The following is a 7,801-nucleotide window of genomic DNA, read 5'->3' on the forward strand; positions in this document are numbered from 1 at the left end:
TCCTGATCTTAAGGAGAACACTTGTAGTTTTTGCCAATGAGTATGATGCTGGCAGTGGGTGTTTCATATATGACCTTTATTATGTTTAAGCGCATTCCCTTAGTTCCCATTTTGCTGAGAGTTTTTATCATAAATGGTTCCAAGATTTTATCCAATGGTTTTTACAGCTATTGATATGATCATGTGGTATTTATCCTTCATTTTGTTTTTATGGCGATCACATTTATTAATTTGCAAATGTTGTACCAGCTTTACGTTCCCAGAATAAATCCCACTTGATCATGGTGAACGATCTTTTCTATGTGTTACTGTATTTGGTTTGCTAATATTTTTTTAATTAACCTTGTAAGCACAAGGCCTCAAAGAATTGATTAAAAACTCAGGATTGATCTTCTCTGTGGAAAGCTTTAGTAAAAAGTGAAAGATTTATATGATCTGAAGAGAAACCAGAGTATGTGTTTGCTAGTATTTTGTTGAGGATTTTAGTGTCTATGTTCATCTGGGATATTGGCCTATAGTTCCCTTTTTTTAATAGGTTCTTTACCTGGTTTTGGAATTAAGATAATGCTGGCCAGGTAAAATGAGCTTGGGAGCCTTCCTTACTCTGGAATTTTTAAAAAATAGTTTGTTAAAGAAAGGTGTTAATTCTTCTCAGAATGTTTGATAAAATTCACCAGTGAATCCATCTGGTCCAAGACTTTTGTTTGTTGGGAGTTTTATTTTTTTTATCACTGTTTGTTTCACTAAGTGTAATATGTCTATTCTGATTTTGTTTTGGAAGACTTTATATTTCTAGGGATTTATCTATTTCATCCAACTTGTCCAGTTTGTTGGCACATATTTGTTCATAATATTTTCTTACAATCTTTTCTATTTCTTTGGTTTCAGTTGTTTTTTTCTCCTCATTTATTTCAGATTTTATTTTTGTGGGGGTCCTTGTAACTGTTTTGTATTTAAGCTTCTTTTTTCTATAATTGGTATAGAAATCCCTGATTGACATGCGTTTTTTGTTAATTATTAAAGGAATACACTCTTCATTTTCTGTGAAGCACTCAGATCTCATTAGACCACACAATCTGATGGGATTGTGATTATAACTCTACACTCAACTGCAGAGTGGTACTTGGTTTAGGCAAGAATGATCAGCAAGTGACACCATTTCCCAAATCTTTCAGTTATTTTATTAGTCATTTTGGGAAATATCTCTAAATGTTTTAGGCAAATATACAATACTTGAAAATGTTATACTTCTCGATTGCATATTTATTTTAAAATTTTTTTACCAATCTCATATTTCCATCACCTACTAAGAGTCATAGACAGTGCAGGGGAAGAAATCTATCCAATATTTGCTTCTAAATGAGAAGTCTTGTAAGTAGGGGAAAAATTATCTAGGATATACACGTCTTATATGCACAAAACAGTTCCTTCTATTTTAAATTTAATTGGTCATCTTATGGAAAATGCACAAGTAAAAAGTAGCTTTTCCTGAGATATGAGATTTTATTAGATATTAATTTTACAACTAAATTATCTAATTCTCTAGAGAACCTCATGCTAGAATTTTACTATCAGCCAAATGGATATATATTAAACTCTAGATTTTTTGAAATATGTTCTGCTGTGCTCCTTTACCAGGAACACTTCCAGATGAGCACACAATAGCTATAAATCACCAACTTAATGTTTTGAGTTAGGAAACCATTTAGTATTCATACAGCATTTTATTGAACTCTTTTCTTCTTGTGCAAATAAGAAATATTGTCTCCATTATAAAAAACAGTGAAATGCTTTCAATGTGCATTCAGGATAAAAGCACTGTTTTTAATCTTTGAATGATTTACACGTAATAATGATGTATATGTAAGAGTAATAGAATAAAAGCCAATGTTATTTTCCTGTATAATGCCTTTGGAAATGGAATAAAGAACTTATTAATCTTGAAATACCTGTATGCCCAATCATCATGAATTGTTACTTTTCATCATCATTTACCCCCTTTTCTAAGTATTTTTATCTTCCCTGGTCTATATACACCTGTAGTTGTGCAACTGGATTCTACCAAACGTTATCAGGCTGTTAACTATCGTCTAAACTGTTCAGAGGACTTCTTTTTGTGTGCCTTTTGCTTTGGAGAGAAGGGACAAAAAAAGCAAATTACCTTACCTTATTTATCTAACTAGTCTTATAATATAACTCAGTTATAAATGCTATTTATCTTCAAATACAACATACATTTTATATTCATATATTTGCAAGTACATATTCTATATATCATTTGCTATATAGAAAATCTCTCATTGTATCATACATTAAGAGCAACTACAGTGCTAAAATCACATTATTTCTAAAAACTTCTAAGCCTATCCTTCCATACCTCTTACTTGTAGTGCTTAAAGTTTTCCACCGTTTTCAACATGCTTAATCCCCTTACCTATATGCCAGGAAAAGTAAAGAGAGAATATTGAGTTAATATTAGCATGAACTTGCAAATAGGACCAAGTAGTGTCACTTTGTAATTCAAGATAGTCATGGATAGAACACTAAAACTCAATAATGATAATTTACATCACTAAATACAAAGTGTGTCACCTTGAGAACTTTTGCTATGGCTTGCTGTGATTGAGCAGGCAGTGTATCAGCAATAGTTCTGAAGTCTAGTACCAAGAAGCTCAAAATGAAGACATAACAAGAACAGTACTGAGACAATACAACAGTGAAATCTCAAAGCACTAATCATATTTTCCTTAAGTTTCAGTGGGGCTGTCTAAAAACCAACATGGAATGGAGTTTCTCTCTCTCTTGCTTTCTCTCTCTATCCCTCTCCCTCTCTCTCAATTTTAATCAGTTAACATCAATGCCACCACATGCAATATAAACACATTCATTTGTCACTACTCATTTTCCCCTGGGGCCACTTGGAACTTTGGTCCCTGACTCCTCTAAAACAATCCTAAAACTAAGAAACAATTGAAAGCCAGTTATTTCATTCTATGAAGTACTGCTACTAGATTTTACCAGTCAACATTTCTGGGCTTCGGTTTACTTACCTTGACAATGAAATGAGAAGATGGGATAATATATTTCTATGTCCTTTTATCTCTAATTTTCTATGATCCTATGAAGACCACAAACTACTTTCAAGTTTTCCATTCTATTCATTTTATAATAAATATGAATAACAATTACATGTAAGAAATTCATTTATTCCTCCAGTCATTAAAATGATTTTTCTGTGAATTTGCAGGAGAGAGCGTCACACTGTAATCTGAATTTGTTGAAATTTCATTTATTCAGAAGCTTCCTGGAGTTTCTTACTCATCCTACCCTCCTTATTTATTCCTAAATTGCTGATGTGCTGCCTCAAGGAAGGGCCTCGTCATACTAGTGATGATGAGACTGATGAAGATAAGGGAGTATGAGAAATAACTTCCTCAGTTTCTCTCTTTCATACTTCATAACAACTTGGGTAAAGTTTAGAAAGAGTCTGAAGCAGTAAGTAATGAATGTAAAAAGAAAAGAAAAAAAACTTTATATCTCAGGATTTGTAGAAATAAAATATAAAGAGGAAACATATTGTAAGGGAGAGTGAACTCATTCTTACAGACTGAGAACTATGTGTCATTGGTAGGATTGCATTGTTTTTGGTGAGGTGGCCATTCAGCATCATTGACAGGAGGCTGTTGTCTCCAACCTCCATTAATACTTCTCTAAAATTAAATCTAAATTCAGTCTCCTTAATATGGATTACAAGATGTTAGATAATAAGTCCTTTGCCTTTCTCTTTAGCTTTATTTTGCAGCACCCTTCTTTCCTGCTCCCAAGAGGCTTCCTTCTTGTAGTATATGCTGTTGTCAATCAAAACTGTTTTTAATTTTTTCCACTGCACCTTGATTACTGCTGCCTCAAGGCCACTACATATTCTTAACACACTTTCCTCAACTTTTTTTCTAGCTGATTTCTATTATTATTTTTCTCTCAGTACAGAAGTCAGCCTTCATCTCAATTTCTTAAATTTTCTCTCAAAACTAGCTGTCATTCTGAGGTAAATACCCCTGGCTTATACCTTCATATAACGCAGAACTTCTTTTACTATAGCAAATGTACTATCCACTGACTATCATTTTAAGCTATAATAACATCCAGTCTAATCTTTAGACACTGTTCATATACCTATGACTCCCAAATGTATGTATCTTGTTCTCAATTTTTCCTAAAATTCCAGACTCATATTACTTGTCTATTAAACATCTCCTTTAGAGAATGCTAATAGATATCTCAAAATTAGTATGTCTAAATTCAATTTTTTCTTTTTCTTTTTTAATTATATTGTATTGTTCATGTTATTACAGTTGTCCCACACTTTCCCTACTATTGACCATGTCCATGGGTCCTGCCTGTTCTTTGGCTATTCTATTTTTAATGCTGTACTTTACACCCCGATGACTATTCTGTAACTATCAATTTGTACTTCTTAATCCAGCCACCTTTTTTTGTCCATTCTCCCTCCCATCTGACAACCATCAGAATATTATCTATACCTCATTCTGATTCTGTTCTGCTTGTTTGTTTTTTAGATTCAATTCTTGATAGGTATGCATTTATTGCAATTTTATTTTCCATAGTGTTTTTCCTCTTAAAAAAGCCCTTTAATATTTCATGTAATATTGGTTTGCTGATGATGAATTCCTTTAGCTTCTTCTTGTCTGGGAAGCTCTTTATCTGTCCTTTAATTCTAAATCATAACTTTTCTTGGTAAAGTAATATTGCTTGTAGGCCCTTGTTTTTAGTCACTTTGAATGTTTCTTGCCAATCCCTTCTAGTGTGCAAAGTTTCTTTTTGAGAAATCAGCTGACAGTCTTATGGAGGCTCCCTTATAGGTAACTAACTTTTTTCTTGCTGCTTTTAAGATTCTCTTTGTATTTAACCTTTATAATTTTAATTATGGTGTGTCTTTGAATAGGCCTCTTTGGGTCCATTTTGTTTGGGACTCTTTGTGCTTCCTGGATTTGCATGTCTATTTCCTTCACCAAATTAGGGAAGTTTTCTCTCATTATTTTCTCAAACAGGTTTCCAATTTTTTGCTGTTTCTCTTCTCTTTCTGATACCACTATGATGCAAATGTTGGTATTTTTGAAGTTGTCCCAGAGGCTCATTAAACTATACTAATTTTGGGGGGTTAATTTTTCTTCTTGTTGTTCTGATTGGTTGTTTTTGCTTTCTTATGTTCCAAATCATTGATTTGATTCCTGGCTTAATTTACTATACTGTTGATTCCCTGTTAATTGTTTTGTTTCAATGAGTGCATCATTTGTTTCTAACTGGATTTTTTTTTTATGCTGTTGAGGTCCTCACTAAATTCCTTGAGTATCCTTATAACCAGTGTTTTGAATTCTGCATCTGATAGATTGCTTATCTCCATTTTATTTAGTTCTTTTTATGGACTTTTGATCTGGTCTTTCATGTGGACCACATTTATTTGTCTCCTTATTTTGGCAGGCTTCTTGTGTTTGCTTTTATGTATTAGGTAGAGCTAATACATCTCCACTGGACCCTATAGGACACCTGCTAAATTAGACCACTCTATCAAGCCTGAGAGACATAGTAGCTCTACCTAATACATAAAAATGAACTTCTGATTTGTTATTCCCCTCAAACATGTTACCCTCTCATTATTCCCTATCTCAATAAATGATGATTCCCTATCTCAAAATAATGATAATTATTAATCATCATTAATAATGATGATTTTTTCTACATTTTCAAGACAAAAACCTTGGAGTCAAATTGAGTTCATTCAAGTCATCTTGACTTCTCTCTTTTTCTCTTAAACTTACAACCAATTCACCTGCAAGTCACTTTGGTATGTATTTTAATATTTATATAAATGTTCTAATGACTCATTAGTAAGAGTAAAAAATACATATTTTTGATATATATTAACTATGCAATACATATCAGATATATAATATAATATTAAAATGTCATTAAAATGATACATACTTATAAAATTATATATATTTTATATATTATATATTAAAATATAATGAAAATATTATATATGTATATATATATATATATATATGTATGTATGTATTTGTATTCACCTCATATATCACAACCTCCATTGTTTCTACGTGGCTTAAGCCACTATCTTCTCTCACCGGGACTATTACAACAATTTTCTATCTTACTTTTTTGTTTTCATTTCATTCTTTAACCACCGCAGAAAGTGCTCAATGCAGCAACAAGTTTTATAAGGTTAAAATCTAATTCAGCATGTAATACTGTTATGTCCTCCAGTTAGATTTCAGAGTGAAACATAATGCCCTGACAATGGCCAACAAAGCCCCATTTCTGACTTCATGTTTTACTCAATGCTCTTTCTTTCCCTGACACTCTAAAAATGCTGATAAGTATGCTGAATTACTCATTACTATTCTTCAGCTTTATCAGTCACTGGCTTCCTTCAGGGTCTTTGCTCTTGCTGTTCCATTTATATTACTTAAAAATAGTCTTTCTCCAAGAGATGCATGGCTCACATGTTAACCTCTTTTAGGTCTCTTCTCTAATGACTTCTTACATCGAGAGTAAGAAATGTATCATTTTTGATCAGTTACAGGCCCAAGACTGAGAATATAGAAGTTGCTATGTTTGTTTAATGGCTGAAAAACAAACTTAATGATTCCTATGAACTGTTTCAGACCAGTATGGTTATTATGGGTAGTATGTAGTTAGATGAATATCTTTTCTTCCTGTAGTGGCAGTATAACCATTTTTAACAAATTAGCTTAAAATTCTAAAGTGTTTATTTCTCCAGGAACATTGACATATGTGGTGGTTATATTTGAGAGAACAATTTATATTTAAGTTCAGGTGCAAAAGAAGAGGAGTAGGCTTTTATTTTATTTTATGCTTGCCTGGAATTATGTGTACAATGGATAACACTTTTTTCTAGTGAAAATTTATTCCTGAAACTCAACAATGTTTTGTAACACTGCCCATTCATAAGGTATAGATTGACTATAACTAAAGAAAAAAATGAAATTTCAAGCACTAGAATTATAAATCATAATATTTGAGTGAAAATAGATTTGGATGCATGCCTACAGAAAATATATCATACATATTTGTAGAGTATACTTCTTTCTTCTATGTTCCCTTTAATATATGTTTTATTTTAAAAACATTGAATATAAAGCAGAAGGTCTCTAAATGAAGTTGCATTTTCCATTAAGAATGATACATTTCATAAAAAATATAAAGAATGATTATATTAATCACCAAAATGGCAGAGTAAAACATCCCAGCTTCTATATCCCACAAAGATGAACAGTTAGACAGCTATCCAAGACCAAAAATAGCTCAGACATCTATTTAAGAAAATTCAGCACATAGTGTAACAAAAATCCTACAATAGTCTCAGAAAAAGGAAATAAGGAATAGCTTTATTTTGCCTGAATCATCACATCACCCAAGCTGTAACTGTTCAATGACAAGAAAGAATTCTTGAGCTTCAAAGAGTTTTCCGCTCTAGGGAAAGGAGAGCAAAGAAAGCCACAAATATTCCATCATTGGAAGTACTGCATAAGAGCCCGTTTCAGTTTAGTTGACCCAGACACTGCCAAAACTGAGGTATATGAGGATGACTTGAAATAAGAAATGAGGGTAGGAGTTACCAGTATCACTCAAACAGTGAGAAAGTGTAATTCTTAGTGGCCTGTTGTAAAGATGATGCCAACAGCTTTTACCACTGAAGAAACCTATGACCATCACCTCTGCTATGGATCCGCCTGCAGAT

General features: G+C 32.5%; 1 non-coding gene across 1 annotated transcript; it reads right to left on the bottom strand.

The window, feature by feature from the left end:
• Nucleotides 1-339: 339 nt before the first annotated feature.
• On the bottom strand, nt 340-455 carry LOC129082230 (U5 spliceosomal RNA). Its single transcript, XR_008530387.1, has one exon. It is a non-coding gene; the product is annotated as a U5 spliceosomal RNA (small nuclear RNA).
• Between the last annotated feature and the right edge of the window lie 7,346 nt (nt 456-7,801).

The sequence above is a fragment of the Pteronotus mesoamericanus genome, unplaced genomic scaffold (genome assembly GCF_021234165.1).
Source record: "Pteronotus mesoamericanus isolate MK-2021 breed Mesoamerican mustached bat unplaced genomic scaffold, CSHL_Meso_final scaffold_12, whole genome shotgun sequence".
In the NCBI taxonomy this organism is placed as follows: domain Eukaryota; kingdom Metazoa; phylum Chordata; class Mammalia; order Chiroptera; family Mormoopidae; genus Pteronotus; species Pteronotus mesoamericanus.